Raw genomic sequence first — 20283 nt, forward strand, 5'->3', positions numbered from 1 at the left:
AAGCTGCCTTGGGACTGATGTAACAGGAGGCCACTCAGGGCTGGAATACTGGGGAAAAAGGAAAGAACTAGTTACGGTGCAAAAGGTAACGAAGAATTTGTGCATCATCCAGCACCGTCCAAGGGAGAAAAAAGCATCCAACGTTCCAGTCTATTTGCGGTGCCAAGCCAGGAACACAGCTGCAGACATCGAGCTGTCAGGGCTCAGAAGGAATATCCATTCAGGGCACCCCTGTGCCCTTGATTCTGGCTCTACCCTCGACTCAAAGCACAACAAACACCTGCCACTTCCTCAGCGCGTGCCAGGCGCTGTGCTAGAATCCGGGTAGCAGGTGAGACGTGGCTTCTGCCCTGAGGATCTGCCAGGGTGGCAGGCAGAAGATGGCACAGAGTAGGAATTCCTGTCAGGAGCCACGGAGACGCCGGTACAAAGGCACACACGGGAGTCAGCACAGAGTAACTGGTGGGCAAACATACTACACGACCTCCAGGAAGGTACTGAACCCCTGGAGCCTCAGTCTCCCCAGCAGATTAAAAACCCCAACTTGACAGGGCAGTTGAGAGGATTATATAAAAATGTATAAAATTAGCACAGTCCCAGGCAAACAGTTAGCAATCAATATATGATGCGTATACTTGATGTGCTCATTTCAGAATCAAACATGCACTAGAGGCTCAATAAACAATGGCGATTAATAATCTGGGTGATCGTTTCACAATATATACAAGTATTGAATCGTTATGTTGTACACCTGAAACTAACATAATGTTAGATGTCAATTATTCCTCAATAAAAACAAACAAACAAAAAAACCCAACAAAACAAAACAAAAATAATGATAATTTGTGCGGGAGAGAAGGTCAGGAAGCACCTACCTTGAGTGACCCTGGAGGAGGACGGGAGGTGGGAGATGGGTGGGGGAGGGGAGAGGCCCCAAGTGCAGGGACCGCATCACCGAGGCACCACCAAGCCTGTGTGCTATCCCGTGAGGCCTTGACCTCCTCTAGGGCCGGGGCCACGCTGCTGCCTCCTCTCACGATGACCACAGCAGCCAGCCCAGGCAGCTGGGCACAGCACAACTTGCTGCATAAAACAGCTCCCAAGGGCTTCCCTGGTGGCGCAGTGGTTGAGAGTCCGCCTGCTAATGCAATGGACACGGGTTCGAGCCGTGGTCTGGGAGGATCCCACGTGCCGTGGAGCAACTGGGCCCGTGAGCCACAGCTACTGAGCCTGCGCGTCTGGAGCCTGTGCTCCGCAACAAGAAAGGCCGCGATAGTGAGAGGCCCGCGCACCGCGATGAAGAGTGGCCCCCGCTTGCCACAACTAGAGAAAGCCCTCGCGCAGAAACGAAGACCCAACACAGCAAAAATAAATTAATTAATTAATAAACTCCTACCCCCAACATCTTCTTTTAAAAAAAAAAAAACAGCTCCCAAATCCTCATTGCAACCCACCGGGCAGAAGGGGCTGAGGAGTAGGGGCTGGCCTTTGCCCCCATGTACAGTCATGGAGGCAGGGACAGGAAACCAGTTCTTCCCAGGCCTTCAGGCCATATGACCACCATGCTGGGCCCAAATGGGCGTAACAACTCAGCTAAGGTGACCCTCACAGTAGGGACTTCCGAGAAGCTGTCCCAGCCTGGGAGCACCTGCTGGGTCCCATTGCCTCTAGCCGGCACCCCTTCCCTCCCCTGCTCTGCCTGGCAGCGGGAACCCCCGTGTGTGGCCCCAGAGGGAAGATGCGGGTCGGGACCTATGACCCCAAGAGCAGCCTGGGTCACCACTGGCTGAAAGAGCGCAAGACCCCACTTTCCCAATTCCCTGAGCCACTAGGACGAAGAGCGTGAGCAATCAGTGAGATTTTCCGTGCAAAGTGCCAGACCTCAGAGCTGTCACAGGTGAGACGGTAACTAGTGAACCCAGGTGTGTGTATCAGCACAGCCGCTCGCTCAGCCCAGGCATCACACACTCCTCTACAGCATCCGTGCTGCTTCCCTGCTGGTCCCAGCTCCCCGCCACCCACGCGCTCCCAAGTAGCAGCTACTAGTGGCAGCACACACCTGCTGTGTGCCAGACGCCCTTCTAAGTGCACTTCATGTTTTACTGCATTTAGTGCTCATTCCCACAGAGGCTGTTACTGTGTCCATTGGACAGTGAGGGAAACTGACGTCCAGGGTATTATTGGAGGCATTGGTTGTCAATGTGGTGAGCGGCCCTCTTCTGGCCTCACATACGCAAAGTGGACTGGCCACTTTGTGGGTATCACAGGCTGGAAAGCTTTGGGGAACACTATACTGGCTCAGGAATCACCCCCGCAATGAAAGGCTGTGAGGAGGGGCCAGGGCACCCACTTTTCAGAGCCATCACCACGCTGAGGGTCTCATCCGTCTGCCCAGGACACAGGCGCTGCCCTGCCTCCCGATAATGGGTGTACCTGGCACTGCCCAGACTCTAGAAGGAGGAGGGTCTCCAAATTCCCTTAGGAACTAGCCAGGTGCCCTGTTGACCTGGGCAGTGCAGAGGCCCGGCTGAGCAGGAAAGGAGCTGGCGTGGAGGGGAACAGACTGCTGGGCGCTGAGATGCCGTCACACCCAACAACAGAGACGGTTCCACTGGGGCTGCCGCCCCATGGATTTCTTGCCCCCAGGAATTTGTGAAGGACTGTAGCAACATAGGAGTGTTCATGTTGCCATGTTATGAGGGGGGGGAAACACATTTTTAGGTACGCTAGGATCCCAATCACATGAAAATGCACAGAAAAATGACTGCAAACAAGAAATATCCTAAAACATCTCTCAGAGGCAGAATTAGGACTACCTTTTCTGTATTTTCCTCTTTTTTCTCAAAAATAAGCTTTTGGTCTTTTTCTAAGTAAGAAGAAACAAACTTTGGTTTAAGAGAAGTAAAAAGTTGGCTGCAGGGTCCCTCCGGCCTGTTGATCACCAGGTTAGAACGCTGGCTGGGTGGAGCCTCCGCCATCCCAGACTCAGGCGGCTGGTCACGGGAGGGCAGCCCCCTGCTGCGAGGCACCTGCCACGCGCCAGGCCAGCAGAGCTTTCTGCTGACACCCTTGCGGCAGGGACGCTGCCTTATTTGCAAGGCCTTCCCACAGCCATGAGCTGTCTGGCACAGAGGTCATTTTCTTCTCTGGCAATGCACGAGGGCCCCTGCTGAGTGGACAGCATGCTGTCCATCTGCCGCCCTGTGCGTCACCGCTTAATCTAGAAATCTGCTGACCTCGTGCAGAGCCAGAGGTGGGGGAAATGGGAGCATCACTGGGGTTGTTCCCCACCACGCGCCCCCGTCCCTGGGAAGAAGGCTGGGGGTTGGAGGTGGGGACCAAGACATAATCCCCATAAAGCCCTTGTAACTCATGTTGAATGCTTTGGTACAGTCAGTAAACGCCACTGTTTTCATCATTGGCGCTACTATCCTCGCTCATGCTCTGGGTTCCCTCATTACACAAACCTCCCGGCAGTAGATTCTTCTGCGGGCAAAATACCAAAGGGAAACATGTTCTCAAGTTCTGATTTTAACGTTTTAAATGCACTGAGATGGCACATGCCTTGATCTCGTTCCCAGCTCCCCTGCTGCCCTATGGGTTCCCTTGTCTACTTCTGCGTAGGGTGTGGAGGGCGGGCAGGCGCCAGGCATTTCTGAGCATCATCAGATGGTGCCACATCAGCCTCGGCGCTGACAGGTGCCCAGCACACCTTCCCCCACCTTGCTAATGACATCACACTTCTAACTTCCTTCACACCAAGGCCCCTGAAGCCTTCTTAAACCATGAATGAGCAGAATTTCACAGACTAAATTGTATGGTTTTCATTTGTTCTCTTGTGACTTATTAAGACAACCAAGGTATGAAAAATACTTGTGGTTGCCAAGCAGGAGAAATCTGGAAACGTGGTAAGACCCCAGAACCACCTGCCGATTCCCCAGTCACTTCAGCCGGGGTTTCCCTGCCCCCCATGCTACTTGCCTACCATTTAAGAGCCTGGAGCTTGGTGCATGCCCAGTGGAGGTCTAAGGAATTCGGCTGCAGGGTCCAGGGCCAGACGGTGGGCTACAAAACCTGAAGCAATGGAATAGGGGGTACAGAGACCCCATCATGGGCACAGGTGGAGGTAGAGGTCTGTCTGTTGCATTGGTCGTTGGGTCTCCTCATCAGAAACTGCCCAAGTTCACAGGCTCAAGAAGAGAGAGGCCAGCAAGGCCCTCCTCTAGACCAGGGGGCTGAAGCTACATGCCAGGACGTAGGCTGCATCCTTGACTTACTCCTGTCCAGACAACACCTATGCACCCCTCAAGACCCTTCTCCCCAGGACTGGTTTTCTGGTGAGTTATCTGTTGACTGGTCAATTATCCACTCACACGTCTGTTTCCTCTTGGATGTTGTGGGTCTCTCACATCTTTTTCTTCCTCCTTTCCTATTGCCTTGTAGAGAGTAAGTGAGCAGCAAATGCATGTTCAGTGAATGAGGGAGGGAATGAATGAATAAAATCGGCCAGTCGACATATACATTAAACTGCTTCATTCAATGCTTCATCCCACATTGAACTTGCACTTCATCCTTCAACGCTTGACCTTGTTCCACCCACACCGCCCCCTCAGAAGATCAGGAACTGGAAACAGGGCCCACACGACACAGGGAAACCCGAAAACTGGGCTTTACCACCTTCAGGTTGTGGAGCTATGAGAGTGGCAGACACTTCTAGTTGAACCTGTAATATCTAGTCTCTCCTTCCTTACTAACAAAACCCTTATAATACTGAGGGAGACAATGTGCCCAGATAAAAACTACATTTCCCAGCCTCCCTCACAGATAGTAGCAGCCAATGAGATGTAAAACAAAGTTAATGGGTGGGAAACCCTTTAAAAGGGACTGACTGAGCCAGCACATGACTTTTGTCCTTTCCACTTTCTCCTCCTTGTGTAGAATGTGGGCATGATGTCTGGAGCTCCCGCAGCTCTCTTAGATTATGAGGCAACTTTGGGACTAGTAAGTAGCCACCCATTAAGCATGGCAAAGCAGAAAGACAGAAAGACCTTAGGCCCCTGACGGCTACAGAGCGCCCACACCAGACCTAGGTTCCTGCCTCCAGAGTCCTTTTACATGGGAGAAAAAAAAAAAAAAAATCTGTGTTGTTTAAACCACTGTTACTTAGGTTTCCTGTTACAGGCTGCTGTGGTAAGGAACTCTTTAAGATGGGCTTCAGTGACCCCTGCCTCCTGCTTTCCATGCCCTGTGCAATCCCCTCTCGAGTGTAGGCTGGATCTAGAGACCAGCTTCGAACAAACAGAATATGGTAAAATGATAAGATGTCACTTCTGTAATCAGGTTACAAAAGACTGACTTCTGTCTTGCTGACTCTCCATTGCCTTCTCGGCTCGCACACTCTGATGAAGCAAGCTGCCATGCTGGAGAGGCCCACGTGGCCAGGAACTGTGGGCACCCTCTGGCCAACAGCCAGTGAGGAGCTGAGGCCTCAGCCCAATAGCCCCAAGGAACTGAACCTCATCCACAACTGTACCAGCGAGCTAGGAAGCAGATACTCCCGCAATCGACCACAGCCCCAGTCAACACCTCTTCTGCAGCCTTGGGAGAGACCCTGGAAGCAGAGTGTCCAGCCGGGCTAAGCCCAGACTCCAGCCAGCACAAAGCAGGAGATAAACGTGTGCTGTTTGGGGGATAATTTGTTATGCAGCAGTAGAGAACTGACACAGCTGCCAGTCCTGATTCTAACTAAAATCCTGGGCAGGACCCTCCCCTCCTTTGTCTTTCATCCCCTTGTCAGTAAAATGAGAGCATTGGACTGGGGGACCTCGAAGGCAGGCGCCTGCCATTTTAAAATCCCAGAATCCTGGGCTTCCCTGGTGGTGCAGTAGTTAAGAATCCTCCTGCCAATGCAGAGGACACGGGTTCAAGCCCTGATCTGGGAAGATCCCACATGCCAAGGAGCAACTAAGCCCGTGTGCCACAACTACTGAGCCTGCGCTCTAGAGCCTGCGAGCCACAACTACTGAAGCCCGCGCGCCTAGAGTCCATGCTCTGCAACAAGAGAAGCCACCACAATGAGAAGCCCGTGCACCGCAATGAAGAGTAGCCCCAACTCGCCGCAACTAGAGAAAGCCTGTGTGCAGCAACGGGAGACCCAACGCAGCCAAAAATAAATTAATTTTTTTAAAAATAAAAATAAATAAAAGTACCAATGTAACAAACAAACAAAATCCCAGAATCCTACAACTTACCCAAGGTCATGCCAAAGAGACCCAGGTCAGTCCATTCCCACATGACTGCTTAGTGCTACTTCTTTTGCTCATTGTGATATGATGCTTCAAGGCAGGGAAGAGAAGCAGGACATCCGGTTTCTTGCCATGCCAAGCACGCAGGGCCCTGCACCTCTCACCAGAGGCCTTTCTCCTCTTGGCTGAATGGAGGCCCCGGGCCCAGCAAACCCTGGCAGTAACTCTTGATAATTGTCAAGACGGCTCCCGACCAGGGCCTCCTGATGAGAGATGGAGGTGGCTGGGCTAACATACAATCAAGGTTAGCTGAGCACAGAGAGCGAATGGCTTGGCTAAGCCACTGGTTTTCCAGCTTGTTTCGCTGCTTATGCCATCAGCTATGGCTTGATGTGTGTCCCCCAAAGTTCAGACTAACTCCCAGTACCTCAGAATGTCACCTTATTTTAAAACAGGGTCTTGCACTTCCCTGGTGGCACAGTGGTTAAGAATCTGCCTGCCAGTGCAGGGGACACGGGTTCGAGCCCTGGTCCAGGAAGATCCCACATGCAGCAGAGCAACTAAGCCCGTGTGCCACAACTACTGAGCCTGTGCTCTAGAGCCTGCGAGCCACAGCTACTGAGCCCATGTGCCACAACTACTGAAGCCCGCGCACCTAGAGCCCGTGCTCCGCAACAAAGAGAAGTCACCGCAATGAGAAGCCTGCACAACGCAACGAAGAGGAGCCCCCGCTCGCCACAGCTAGAGAAAGCCTGCACAGCAACGAAGACCCAACGCAGCCAAAATTAAATAAATAAATAAATTTATAAAAAAATAAAAAACAAACAGGGTCTTTGCAGATGTAGTTAGTTAAGAGGTTATACTGGTCTCCTTATAAAAAGGGGGAATTTGCACACATAGACACACACACAGGGAGAATGCCGAGTGGAGATGAAGGTAGAGACATCTACAAGCCAAGAAGTGCCAAAGGTTGCCAGGAAACCAGCACAAGCTAGAGGAGAGACACGGGACAGAACCTCCCGCACAGCCCTCGAAAGGAATCAACCCTGCTGACACCCTGATCTTGGACTTCCAGCCTCTGGAACTGTGAAAGAATACATTTCTGCTGTTTAAACCACTTAGTCTGTGGTACTTTGTTAAAGCAGTCTTAGCAGACTAATACATAATCTGTACATAACACACCTGCACATACGCGTGCGCGCACACACACACACACACATACACACACACACTCACCCTGGCGATACATTTTGTGCATTACAAAAACATAACCCAAATAGAAATTAAAAGATAAAAAAATAAATACACATACGAGTTCTAATACGTTCTGCAGGTGGGTGCTTACGCACCCACCTTGGAGCCCATTAGTTTCAGGTGGCAACGCTGGCACTAACCACCGATGTCCCCCCAGTCCTTGCAATCTGGAATCCATGATTCTGACCTCGCGCCTCAGCTCCCTAATTGTTTTCTTGCTGAACTTGATGTGTTGGTAAGGACTGTGCTGGGCAGGGTCTGGGTGAGGGCCCGCCCGCTGACTTCCCATGAGTGCTGGGGTCCGCTGCGGGCTGCTGAGGGCACCAGGTGAGGAGGGGCCTCAGGAGTGCATTCCTTGGATGTTCTCCTCTTCCCCCTCCATCAAAAATAAACCCTGAGGGGACGCGGATGGAGCCAACTTCAGGGCAGGGCGGGGATGTCTGTCTGTTGCACGTGTCAGGATTTCTGGCTCGTTGCCCTTTGCAGCAAGGTCACAGGAGTGCACGTGGTGTCTCCAGGTGTGGAGGGCAGGGGCAGCCCGGGATGGAGGGAGGCGGGGAGGGAGGGGTGGAGAGAGGCAGCCCGGGAATGTGTGCACGCCCATTCCAGAAGCCCCGCCTGACCTTGCTCAGCCGCCCCGTGGCATCCACGCGCAGCTGCGGTAAATGCCGGTCCCCACACAGGGAGAGCTGTGGCATCTGCCAGCCTCACCCCAGCAGGTTGGCCAGCTGACAGACCCCAAGGACCCCTCCTCACGCCCCCAACAGCTGTGGAACCCAAGCAAGGGGGCCTGGCTGCGTAATTCATGGGGCGCCCGGGGAAAAGGAGAATGCAAGCGGAGCCTCTTGTCCAACGTAAGGATTTCAGAACAGCGACAGCCCAGGGATCAGCGAGCATTAACCCTTCTGAGTGTAGGGCCCTGTGTCAGAGCACAGGACACCCACGAAGCCGGCCCACCTGCTGATGAAAGAGGCCAGTCTGCAGCCTCGATGCTCCACACACCAGAGCTGCCAAATTAACTCTCCCCTTCCCTGCCACACATCCCAGGAGTTGGGGAGGTGGGACGGGGTGGGAAGGTCCTGTTCCAGGAGGCCCCTGTGTGCAGAAGAGGTACTCACCTCTTTCGTCTGTGGCATCCGGTTGATGGAAAAGAGTCCCCTAAATAAGGTTTTATAGTAGATAATTGAATGTAGTTACTCAGAAGAAACAACGTGAATGACAATCTAGCGTCCCTCGGCCTGGCCCCAGCCGCAGAGGAGGCAAAGGCATGTTCTCCCCTTGGCCTATCGCCTGTGTCGGTCACCTGCCTGTTTTAGGCCCCTTTGCTACACCTTCAGAACAGAACAATATCTTTTCCCACCTTTATTTTTTTTCTAACCTCCCAGGGTTGTCAAGAACAAAAATACCAGGTCTAAAATCCAGGAGAACTCTACACACATATTAGTGACACCAATAATGATGACAATAAAGATAATTTCGCTGTGATTGAGTCCTTTCACACGCATGACAAACTTGCCCTTTTCTGCCAAGTCTTCTCCGGAGAAATCGCTGCTGAAATCCCTGCTCCCCGCGAGCACCCTATCGCGGGGCTTCCCTGTGCACCCTGGCCAAGTGCATACTGACCTGAGGGAAGCCCTCCTGCGGCCTCCTGAACGCTGAGAGGTGCCGCGCTCCCGCCGGACACACAGTACCCCAGTCTTTCTGGCCGCTGAGGATTCCCAGGGGGACAAAGACAGACGAAAACTTTATCGGGCTCATTACAAAAATGTGCTGGCTCATCTGCAGGCAGGATATGGGCTCCAGGCAGAGTGGAGTCGGCCAGCCTGGATGGGCCCCACCTGCTTCCGGGCCTCCCAGCTCCCAGCTGCCCGCCATTCCCTGCTCGCATGGCAGCCAGCCCCTCCAGGATGAGATGACGCCCCCAAAGTTTTGCAATGACTCCCTTTGTTCCTCTACCCCTGGGGCCCCAGGAGCCAAAAGCAGCCTGTGAACGTCAGGCTTGGCTGCTCAGCTGATCAGAGCGATTAGTGCCAGCCACTCCCTGCTAATTGCTGTCCTCAGCAGTGCCAGGCCCTCCCGTCCACTCCTCCGGAGCCCTCTGCCGGCACACAGCCTCCGACTGTTAACAGTGACAGGAGTTGCGTGTCATGGGAACTACAGTGTCGGCGCTGTGAGGCCAACTCGTGCCAGTTATTAATCCACTCACCCAGCTGTAGAGGCCCGTGGCTTCTCCGCTGAGTCTGAACCGTTCGGGCAATGCCAGGGAGAGCTATTTCCAAACTATGCCTCACAGGTGGAGAGCTTCACACTAGCGTATCCAGGAGAATTGGGGCGAAGGAGAAAACCTTACTCCTGAAACCCACAGATACTACCAGTGTGTTTCAGTGGGAAGAACATAGCGCCATCCAAAGGGCTGCTGGGTCCCTCTCATGCTCTACTATCAACTTCTGCATCTGTAAAGTGGGGTTAATAGCCCTGCCTACTTTCCCACGATTGCTGCGAGGATCAACTGAGACAAGGAACATCGTAATAACTATGTGAGTGGCTACTGAGAGCTAAGCCTTTAAATGTACTCTGTCCAATCCTCTCTCTGGTCTGTAAGATGGTTCCCATCTTAGAGATGAGGAAACTGAGGCCCAGAAAGGTCCAGACACGATGGCCACAAGTGGGTAAGGGCACACAGACTGGGGCCATGGGACTGCCGTCATGGGGTGCTGAGCCCTTCCTGATGCTGAAATGATCCCCTTCCATGTGTCCTGCTCAGAGATTCAGGCCAGGCTATTTGGTGCCTGCAGGCAGCCGTTGCCTGGAGCAGTGGGCACCGCACCCGAGGGTGGTCTACCTACAGACAGTTGGGACGCACGAGGTGGCTTAGTGGGAGGACCCTGCCCTGGAAGGGCGAGGGTAATTAGCGAGGCCACCGGACAGGCTCCTGAGCAGGTCTGGACTGTACAGCACAGGATGGGTGGCCAGTCCGTGGACAAGGGAGAGAGGGCAGGCACAAGACAGGAGCTGAGATGTTCTGAGGGCTGGTCCCAGAACTTCCTCCATGTCTTGAGGTCTGCCTGTTCCCACCCACGTGTACCTTATAACGTGCAGAATGCTGTGTCTGTCTGACTCCAAGTCTCACTCTGTGACCACTGTTTAAGTTCCCTGGGAGAGGACTGACATTCACACTACGGTATAAATGACTAACACAAGCAGGTTTCAGTGGGGGGCTGGGGGTGGGTGGTAAGCAGTGGCAGAAGCCAAATGGAACTGGAGAGTCTGAAATGGATGTCTCTCTTTTCCCAATTACGGTGCCGCCAGGGGTGCTGGTCATTCTTTTCCCAGTCTCTGGGAGAGCTGGCACCTGGAGGCACCCCCATCCTGATGACAGCATGGTCTCCTGGGCAGCATGGTTCCAGGGAAGGGCAAAGGACTTGGATTCCAGAAAGGGCCACCCAAATCTAGTGGCTCTCCATTAACTAACTATGTGAGGTCAGGCAAGTCACCTCTCTAGGCCAGCGGGGCTTCCCGGTCAATATACAGGCAGGAAAAGGGGCAGGCCCGGCACAGATGGACTGACACTTTTGTCTCCCAGCAGTGCTGCACAGTAGGCCATGGCTGCCCTGGCTCGGGGCCGGTGCTCCGCCCTTTCTGGCATCCACTGTGGCCTCAGAGCAGCAGCTGGGACTGGATTCCAGACTAAATATGGAGCCCCAGCCCAGGCTTCTCCCCACCTGCAAGCCCAGGGCCCAAACCTCTGCGGCCACAGATATCATGCTGCCTGCCCTCCAGCCCACCCGAAACGCTGACTCGCAAACTCTGCACGTGGGCAAAGGCCACACAAAGGGCAGAGGGCCAGAGCAACAATGAACTTCCCGAGCAATCAAAAACCCAGCAGTATAAGGCTCTGGCCTGGACAGGAACAGAAGCAAGCCTGCTAGTTTAAACAACAGACAAGAATATGAAGCAGTTCACCCCCAGAGCACGTTCATTTCCCAGAGCTGAACAATGACAAAAGTTGCAAATAAAAATGCTGCCTCTGTGAGGCGTCTCTCCCCTCCCCAGGCTGAAACGTATAGTCGTATCTTAAAAGAAGGCTGATAAGACTTCAGTCCTTCACTCCCCCCCCCCTCTCACACACACACACACACACACACACACACACACACGCACACACGCGTGCAAAGACAAACCCACTACTGGCAAACTGTTTATTAAAGGGACAGGTCCAACAAGTAGAGTACCGAGTACCGAGTTTCCAACCTAAAATACCCCAGAATGACCCGGTGTGAACCACATCTCATACCCCTCTCTAGCACCGGAGATGGGGGATGCCTGTCACACTGCTGTGGGGTGACAGGTCCCTTGCAAGAAGACCTGCTGGCGTCTTAACACTCCCCACCCCATTGTCACTGTGACTGTATTTGGAAGTAGAGTCTTTGCAGATGTAATCAAATTTGAGGTCATCCTGGCATAGGATGGGCCCTAAAACCAATGACTCCTGTCCTTGTAAAAAGAGGGAAATTCAGACACAGGGACACTCACAGGGAGAAGGCCACGTGAAGACAGAGGCAGAGAGATTGGAGCGACGCATCTACAGCCCAAGGGAGGCCAAGCACTGCCAGTCACCCACCAGAAGCTTGGAAGGGGCCAGGAAGGATCCCTCCCAGAGACTTCAGAGGAGGCACGGCCTGGCTGGCACCTTGATTTCAGACTTCCAGCTTCCAGAGCTGTGAGAGAATAAACGTCTACAGTTCTAAGCCACCCTGGTTGTGGCGATTTGTTCCAGCACCTGCAGGAAAGGCATACACACACCTGTGAGAGGACCCGCCCCAAACCCCCAGCTGTGAGACCTGAACGTGCCCCTTCCCTGGGCCTTGGTTTTCTTTTCTGTAAAATGTAGAAAGTTGTGCCAGCCAGTTCCTTCCAGCTCTGACCTCCTACCGCAGGTTCCTTGATCTACTAAGCCTCTGGAGGATGATGGGAGGTGGTGGTGGTGGGGGCAGGGGATAGACACAGGGGAGGATGGGGAAAAGCACAGGGTACTCTCCCACTGCCCACGCTGTGCTGAGGATGCAGAAACAGTCAGAGGGGAGAGGCCTACCTTGATAAAGGATACGTCAAGTTCACCTTTGCAAGCCTGCATCCTGCCCTATGCAAGACGGTGGTGCAGTAGAGAGAGCAAAGATTCTGGAGCAAGTCATTCATAGGACAGAGGTTTTCCTTGTCTTAGATTTGCATAAAAGTAATAACGCAAGGTCAGGAGGGGGAGAGACTGATACAGAAGGAACAGTGGAGAGAGTCCTGCAGGAGGCTAGAACGGGGAAGACGAGGGCTTGAGTCAAGATGGAGGCAGAAGAACGAAGACAAGAAGATGCAGTGAGAGTTGTGTGGGCAGCAGCCGGACAGGTCAGTGAGCGTGTTTGTGGGGAAGGGCGCGGAGAGGCAGAATGTGCGTCCCGGGTTGTGGGCCTGGGGGACTAGTTCGGTGATAAGAAGGCAAACCAGAGCAGGGGGCGTGGACAAGGACCACGAGCCAGATGTGGGAGGTGCCTGAGGTCGAAGCGTCCAGGAGGCAGTCTGGCGGGCACTGCACTGGGGTCAGAGGACAGGCCTGGTGTGGAGAACAGCTGTGATAGTCAATGGCACTCAGGCAACAGCCAGGGTGACCCAAGGGGCAAGAGGGCCCGGGAGGAGGGCAAGTGGGGAAGGGGCTGGGACGGGGCCCCAGGAACCCCCGTCTGATAGGCCACAGAGAACAGGTCCCTGTGGGAAAATGCGGAAGACGAAAAAGGCGTGGGGGGCAGAGGCAAGCGGTCGTGGGAACCAAAGGCAGCAGGAGTTGGGGGGAGGGTCCCTGTAAGTTCAGGCTCCTGTCACTGCTCCCCAGAAGGCAATGAGGTCCTTGATGCCTTGCCCATTTCCAGGTCTCACCAAGGAGACACATAAATGGTTACTGAGGAAGGAGAGAAGGAAGAGATGCAATGAGCCATGATACTGACTTAACCACAGTTTCCCACTGTCAAATGCACACATGCTTTCTCATCATAGACCCTGAGGACGCCCTTCAGTAAAACACAGAAGGGGGATTGGGGGACTTCCCTGGTGGCGCAGTGGTTAAGAATCCGCCTGCCAGTGCAGGGGACACGGGTTCGAGCCCTGGTCCGGGAAGATCCCACATGCCACTGAGCAAGTAAGCTCGTGTGCCACAACTACTGAGCCTGCGCTCTAGAGCCCGTGAGCCACAACTACTGAGCCCACGTGCCACAACTACTGAAGCCCATGTGCCACAACTACTGAAGCCCGCACACCTAGAGCCCATGCTCCGCCACAAGAGAAGCCACCACAACGAGAAGCCCGCAATCGCAACGAAGAGTAGTCCCCGCTCGCTGCAACTAGAGAAAGTATGCTCGCTGCAACTAGAGAAAGCCCATGTGCAGCAACGAGGAACCAACGCAGCCAAAAATTTTTTTAAAAAAAAGGAGAGAGAGAAGGGGGATTGGTTCCATTGAAGTATTTCTTCTTTTGGGCAGTCAGATCATAACTAAGGTAGACATTTGGTGAAATGGAAAAACATATGTATAGAACTCTCAATTGTTTTTGTTTTTACATAATCCAGACACTAAAGAAAAAATAAAGCTGAACTGTCTTAAATATGTCATAATCTTTTTGTGAAAAAGAAGAAGAATATGGCTAGAACTGGACTCATAGACATTTGAAGTTGAGAACAACCTATAAGTTTATCTAGTCACAGACTCTCATTTGACTGGTGAGAAAAGTGAGGCCCGTCAAGTGAGCTGGCTTGCCCCGAGTCACAGGTCACGTCAGTAATTAGTAACTGAGTCAGGACTAGTCCCCTTCCTCCTCCCTGGCTTCCATTGCTGCAACACAAACCAAAGCAAGGCTAATAACCTAATTCTAACTCCATTCAAAACACTGCGATGCCCACGTCTGAAGTTTGGGAAGTTCCATTATATTGATAGTCAAAAGTGTACCATTCAATGGCTTGGAGGTGTTTTTTTTGTTATTTTCAAAACTGCCTCAATTCAGTTGCCTAACACTCAGAGTGGCCACACAGAGTGGTGTAGGCTGTGTGGACTGTGTAAGTTGTGCAGCTGTGCTCTGGACAGGGGTGTCTGCCTGAGGAAGCCAGAACGGGCTGAAACCCGCTATGTGCCCCTCACCAAGCCCTACGCTGAGGAACTGAGCTGTGTCTGCAGGCGAGGGGCACTTTCCCTAACTCTCCCAAAGGGCACTTTGGGGATGGGCCAGTGAGGACCTGTGCCACTCTGGAGCTAAGTTAATCTGTTCCAAGCCTCCGAGTCTAGGTAGAGATGAGTACCTTTTAAAATCTAGAAACCAAGGCCTTAACCTATAAATTAAGACCTCTAACTAAAATTAAAGAAAAATACATCAATAGAAAAACTGAGCGAAGAGCACGAAAAGTAAATTTACAAAGGAAGAAATATAAATGGCCTATAAAAAAATGGCCTGAAAAATCTTCAAGTTCACTAGTAATCAAAGAAATGCAAAGGCAAATGGGATATAATTTCATACCCACCAAATCTGGAGGAGTGGAAAGGAACACCGACACCCAGTGTTGGGGAAACTGGTATTCTCACACTCAGCTAATGGGGATGAAGATAGGTACAACCTGTCTTCTCTAGGGCCATTTGCCCAGATATTAAAAACCCTTTAATGTGTGCATACCTAGGAATAAAAAATAAATCAGTCAAGAAAATAACCAAAGATGTCTTTGACATTCACCTATAAGTATGTCTCTAAGGAAAATAAGAACAGAGGCCACACCCACAGGTCAGGCATCTTCCTTCAAGCCATTAGCTCTTGGAGTCAGCATAGGTAACAACACCACAACACTCACAAATGAGAGTCCACCCAAAGGGAGAAATACCTGCAGGCTGTTATTGTCTTTTTCTAACTCAGCTATAAAGAGTCATGCAGTTGAGACAGGAAAAGGAAGCGTGAAGGAAAGAGCGTATGAAACAGAAAGAGAGCATCACTGAGAAGCAGGAGTTCTCAGCAGCTGGGTCATCTGCTCTGAGGCGATTCTGTCCCTGGGAAGTGGAAACAATGGTCAGTGTCCCTTAGCAAAGTCCCAGGGAGCCTCTCAAGGCTGGAGAAGATTGCATCTCTTAGATGCTCCAGCCCTGCCAAGGGATGGGATGAAAATCCCACAGGTCCTTGTCCACAGCTTTGTGCCCTAAAAGTATGGCTTTGAAGAGATGGACTCTTCAAAGCAAGCCTTTGAGGATGGGCCGTCCGCCAAGTCTGCAAGGGAGCCAGTGCTGGCATCTTGCCCAGCAGGTCACCCCCCGGGGGTGTGGGTGGTGTATGTGTCCAGGCTGTGTTACCAGGTTCCACCCAACCTCACAGAAAGCCGTGGGGTCCCCTGCTGGGCCCCAGCAATGCCACACACGGGCACTCTGTGAACTCCCCCAAGGCTGGCACTGGCTGGGAGCGAGTCTGCATTACCCCAGGGTCCCAGGAGGGGGTGAGAGAAGCCCAGGCCAAGTGGGAGCTTTCTTTAAAGGTAACTTTTTATCTTCAGCAGTCAAATGATATTTGTTCTGCTCTCTATGCCTTTGTTTATTTCAACAGCAAGACAGACTTTTTTTTTGGTACAATCTTCAAATGCTGTTGAAGATTGTACTCCAAAAAGATGTACCACTTTGATCCTGCAGCTCGGTCTGGCCCTGGTACGGGAAGCTGTTTTAGGTCTGAGAAATCTGACAACAAGTCATTCCTGCTGCCCCCTGAGCCCTGCTCCCCACACAGGCCCCACCTCTCCGAGGGAAACTGCAGAGAATACAAGACACACGGGGACCAAACGGGAGAGGTGGTCTCTGTCCCCTGAACAGGTGCCTTCCATCCTCACTAGCCTCACTAATATGATTTTAGAACCCCCGATGATCTTCCGGCATGATCTTTATTTTGATCTTGGCAATGGTTACACGAATATAAACATTTGTCAAGATCCCTCAGGCTATGCACTTAAGATTCATGCATTATCCTGCATATAAATTATACTCCAGCAAAGTACTGTTACTATTAAGAGTGGAAAAAAAAATTGATGGCTACAGGAAGCATGATCTGCAAACCAAGTGGTACAGAGCCAGGTTCTTGGCCTTGGAGATTGTCAGAGATGGAGGATCTGGGAAAGAGCTGGTGGGCGGCTGGGAGCAGGTGGGCCTGCACTGAACATCACCAGAGTGGGATCAGGTCTCAACCCCACCCCAGACGCGCATGGGCAAGTCACCATCCCTCTCTTGGTCTCTGTTTCCTTATCTATAAATTGAAGAAATGGGCTAGTTCCATAAAAAAATACAGATTCTTGGGCTTTGTCTTGCGATGTGAGTCCGGGGAACAGGAATCTGCATTTTGATAAGCTCCTTGGGTGAGACTAATGCTCTTCGGGGTCCAGGACCAATATTCGGGAATTGTGGACAATGTGCTTATAAAGGTTCTGACCTCCAGTGGTAACAATCCCTGCTTCTTTGTGGAAAGAACAGCGACACAGGGACAAGAGAAAGGTGTAAATAAACAGGATGGTCAGAGTTGAGTGACACAGGCTTCTCACCTTACATTCTCCATTCAAGAGCCTAAACCCAGACTTCAAATCTCAAAAGGGTGACCGTATACAGTTGTGCAGTTTGTGTACTGCTCAAAGACATCTACGCAAGACAATGAGTGAAGGCTGAGAGTCAGTACATATTCCATTTGTCAGACCATGTGCCCTGAAGCAAGGCTGCAGCCACCTGGGGGAGGGGCGAGAGGGAGGGGTTGCTTTCTTCAAAATTCATCCAAGATAAGCGATGCCTTTTCCTAATTCTGACAAAGGCGCTGCATAAGTTAGTAGTGTCTACAGAAAGACCAGCATCAGAAAACATTCATGTTCTTTCGACATGTGTTTTCAGCCCTAATTCCCTAAAGACAAGATAAGTGACTTGATACTCAGGACCTGTCCTGCCTTTTTCCAGCAGTCCACAACTTTGTCCTAATGTCACCTGCCCTTCCACAGGCATTCCTCGCCTCTGTCCTCCATGCTTTGGTCAAGCTGTTGCCACCACCTACCAAACTTCTCACTGGTCAGCGATCCAGTCATTGGCGCCTTCTGCAACCCCTCCAGGTGAATTAATCCTCCCACCAAGATCCTGTGACCAGCACAGGGGATGGGGCAGCTAATGAGACAGGCGTGTTCCAGGCCCTCACAGACCTTATGATCCTGTAGGAAGACGATTAAGACACTAATTACAATAAAGTGTGAGTAAGGAGAGTGTGTAGCAGTGGGCACGCTGTCTGTTCATTACAGAACTAGTATGGCGTCATCTAAAAATAGTCCAACCCCCTCCCCTAACGATCTGCAAGTCTAGAGACAATGCAACCTGAACTCAAAGCTCTCCTGGGGCTTCCCTGGTGGCGCAGTGGTTGAGAGTCCACCTGCCGATGCAGGGGACACGGGTTCGTGCCCCGGTCCGGGAAGATCCCACATGCCGCGGAGCGGCTGGGCCCGTGAGCCATGGCCGCTGAGCCTGCGCGTCCGGAGCCTGTGCTCCGCAACGGGAGAGGCCACAACAGTGAGAGGCCCTCGTACTGCAAAAAAAAAGCTCCCTTGGATCTGGTATCACTCTCATCCCTATGATGCCTAAATACTTCACACTCTTAAGAAGATTAAGGTAACAGAGCATTCATTAAAATTTTCTGCAGCATCTAATTCTACAGACGATCAGTTGGACACAAATTCTTTTCCCTGGTCCACCTCTCTGTCCTTCCTCGCCTAAGAACCTCTCTGGCCGGGGCTCCAAGCATGGCTGGCCCCAACAGCTAGTGGGGGAGACTCTCCCTAGGGCCGGGTGGGAGGCGGGGGGCCAGCCACACCCGTTGTTGGGCTGTGCGCAGGCCCCACCCAGTCCTGCTGTCCAGCTGCCCTGAAGGTGGGCATTTTCCTCTCCAGCACTTTCCTCTCTCCTCTCCTACCCACCGTCACAGACAAGGCTGGAGAGGGAGCGAGGGGCAGGTCCTCGGCCTACTGGAGGTGCTGACACACACTCACCCAGCTCTAAATGGGCACAGTCCCAATCAGTGAGATTCAGCAGTGACAGAGCCTGCTCTCTGAGACAGGGGGAGCCGAGTGGGCAGGAGTGTAGGGGCTGAAGCCACGGGACTGGGATCTGAGTCCAGGCTCTGTCCCGTACTAGATGTGCCACTTCAGGAAAATCACTTAATTCTCCGTTGCTTCCGTTTCCTTACCGGTAAGATGGGGCCAGCCCATGGGGTTACTGCAAGGACTAAATCAACTAGCGTCGGTAAAATGCTTAGCACGCAGTAACCGCTCAGATGGTGATATTATCTCCACTAGTCCCAATACTCCAAGTGACCACGTTATTACCTGCAAGAGTACTGGTCCTCCTAACCCCCCCATCCTTACCACAGCTACTGTTCGATAACATGCTGCCTGGGAGGCCATAAGGTAAACAGACTGTCCCTGTGCCAGGAAGCACACAGTGCGCGGCAGGCAGGTGCACCTGACCCAGCACGCCTCAGAAGCCCATCCAAGGCACAGAGGGGTCCCTGACGCAGGAAGCACAGCAGGGAGGCCTTGAGGACCACACAGAATCAACACCGCTCCCAGGCGCCTCCTTCGCCAAAGCCATGAGCCCTGAGGTGTCTTCCGCCAAAGGTCTTTCAATCTCGCCCCTTCCTCTTTGCTCCTACCGATGTCTTTACGTCATCCACGCTGCCATCAACTCTCTGCGCCACCAAGGCCAGCACCTGATGACAGCCTTGGTGGCGCCGGCAGCTGGGGCAGACAGCTGCCCCGGGTCCCAGGACTCTGGGACCCAAACCTCTACCTTGGGTCCCAGGACTCATCCCCAAACAGCCCCATAAGCTGTCGGTGGGTCTTTGTACGGTCTTATCATGGCTCCCCATTGGGCAGAGGGTACAGGCTCTACCTCCCACTCGGAGCCCTGCCCCCGCATGCCCTGGCCCCGCCTCCTGCTTCTGGGAAGCTTCATTCTGGGGCCTTTCTCCTCCGGGCCTCTCAGATGCCAAGTCACACCAGACATCTCTGGGAGAAGAACAATGATACCCTTTCCCTCCAAAATGGGTCCCCCTCCTCCCATCTCTAAATCCCACCCCCATCCCGCAGGGCCACTGCACCCACCTCAGACACAAGGCCTCCCCTGCCCTGCTCCACCCTGACCTGCCACTTCCCTAAAAGTCTCCAGCACTTATTTCCCAAGCACACCCTCTGCCACGTAATCATACCTCTCTTCCTGTGTGGAGCCTTACCTCCTTCCCGTCTGCCATTTTTTCTCCCAGCGACAGGTAATAACACCTTGTTGGGTACCAGGTACTTAACCTAAAGCTCAATCAATACTTGCAGGAGGGACACACCCTCTAGCTTTCCAGCCCCACATGAGCAATAAAAAGAAAGAAATGAGGTAAGGGGCCGCTGGCTGCCTGACCCCAGGAAGCAAACTGGATGGGAGCCCCGTCCTCCCAGACACTTGCTTCACTCCATTTTTGCCAACAGAGAAAGCATTCCCTCCCCTCGCGGGCTGCTCTTTATTCCTGGTCTGCTTGCCTCAGAGGAAATGCCAGTGGTGACAGAAATGCCAGAAAGAAAGTCTGCAGGAACCCAGCAAGGAGAGGGGAGCCTCCGGATTCAACCCAGGCGCAGGCAGCTGAAAAGAACAGAAATGGGAAGAAAAGCTCTTGGAACGTGGAGATGAGGGGGGCAGGGCTAAACTAAAGCCCCCAAGCCTAAGGGGGT

At 52.6% G+C, this 20283-nt stretch overlaps 1 protein-coding gene across 10 annotated transcripts in view; it reads right to left on the bottom strand.

Moving 5' to 3' along the window:
* The window catches only part of CTIF (cap binding complex dependent translation initiation factor), a 304577-nt gene that overhangs the window by 248182 nt on the left and 36112 nt on the right, over window positions 1-20283 (bottom strand). Inside the window, exons 1-2 of one of the 10 annotated variants that reach the window (XM_060170352.1) lie at window positions 9872-9908; window positions 9123-9207 (exon numbers count right to left, since the gene is read on the bottom strand). The exons of 7 other annotated variants lie outside the window; for them this stretch is intronic. The gene's annotated coding sequence lies outside the window, so the exon portion shown is untranslated. Of the gene's footprint in view, window positions 1-8617; window positions 8658-9122; window positions 9311-9871; window positions 9909-20283 lie in introns of those variants that run through there. 2 more of the 10 variants (XM_060170354.1, XM_060170353.1) reach the window with 2 other exon arrangements.

The sequence above is a fragment of the Lagenorhynchus albirostris genome, chromosome 14, assembly GCF_949774975.1.
Source record: "Lagenorhynchus albirostris chromosome 14, mLagAlb1.1, whole genome shotgun sequence".
In the NCBI taxonomy this organism is placed as follows: Eukaryota; Metazoa; Chordata; class Mammalia; order Artiodactyla; family Delphinidae; genus Lagenorhynchus; species Lagenorhynchus albirostris.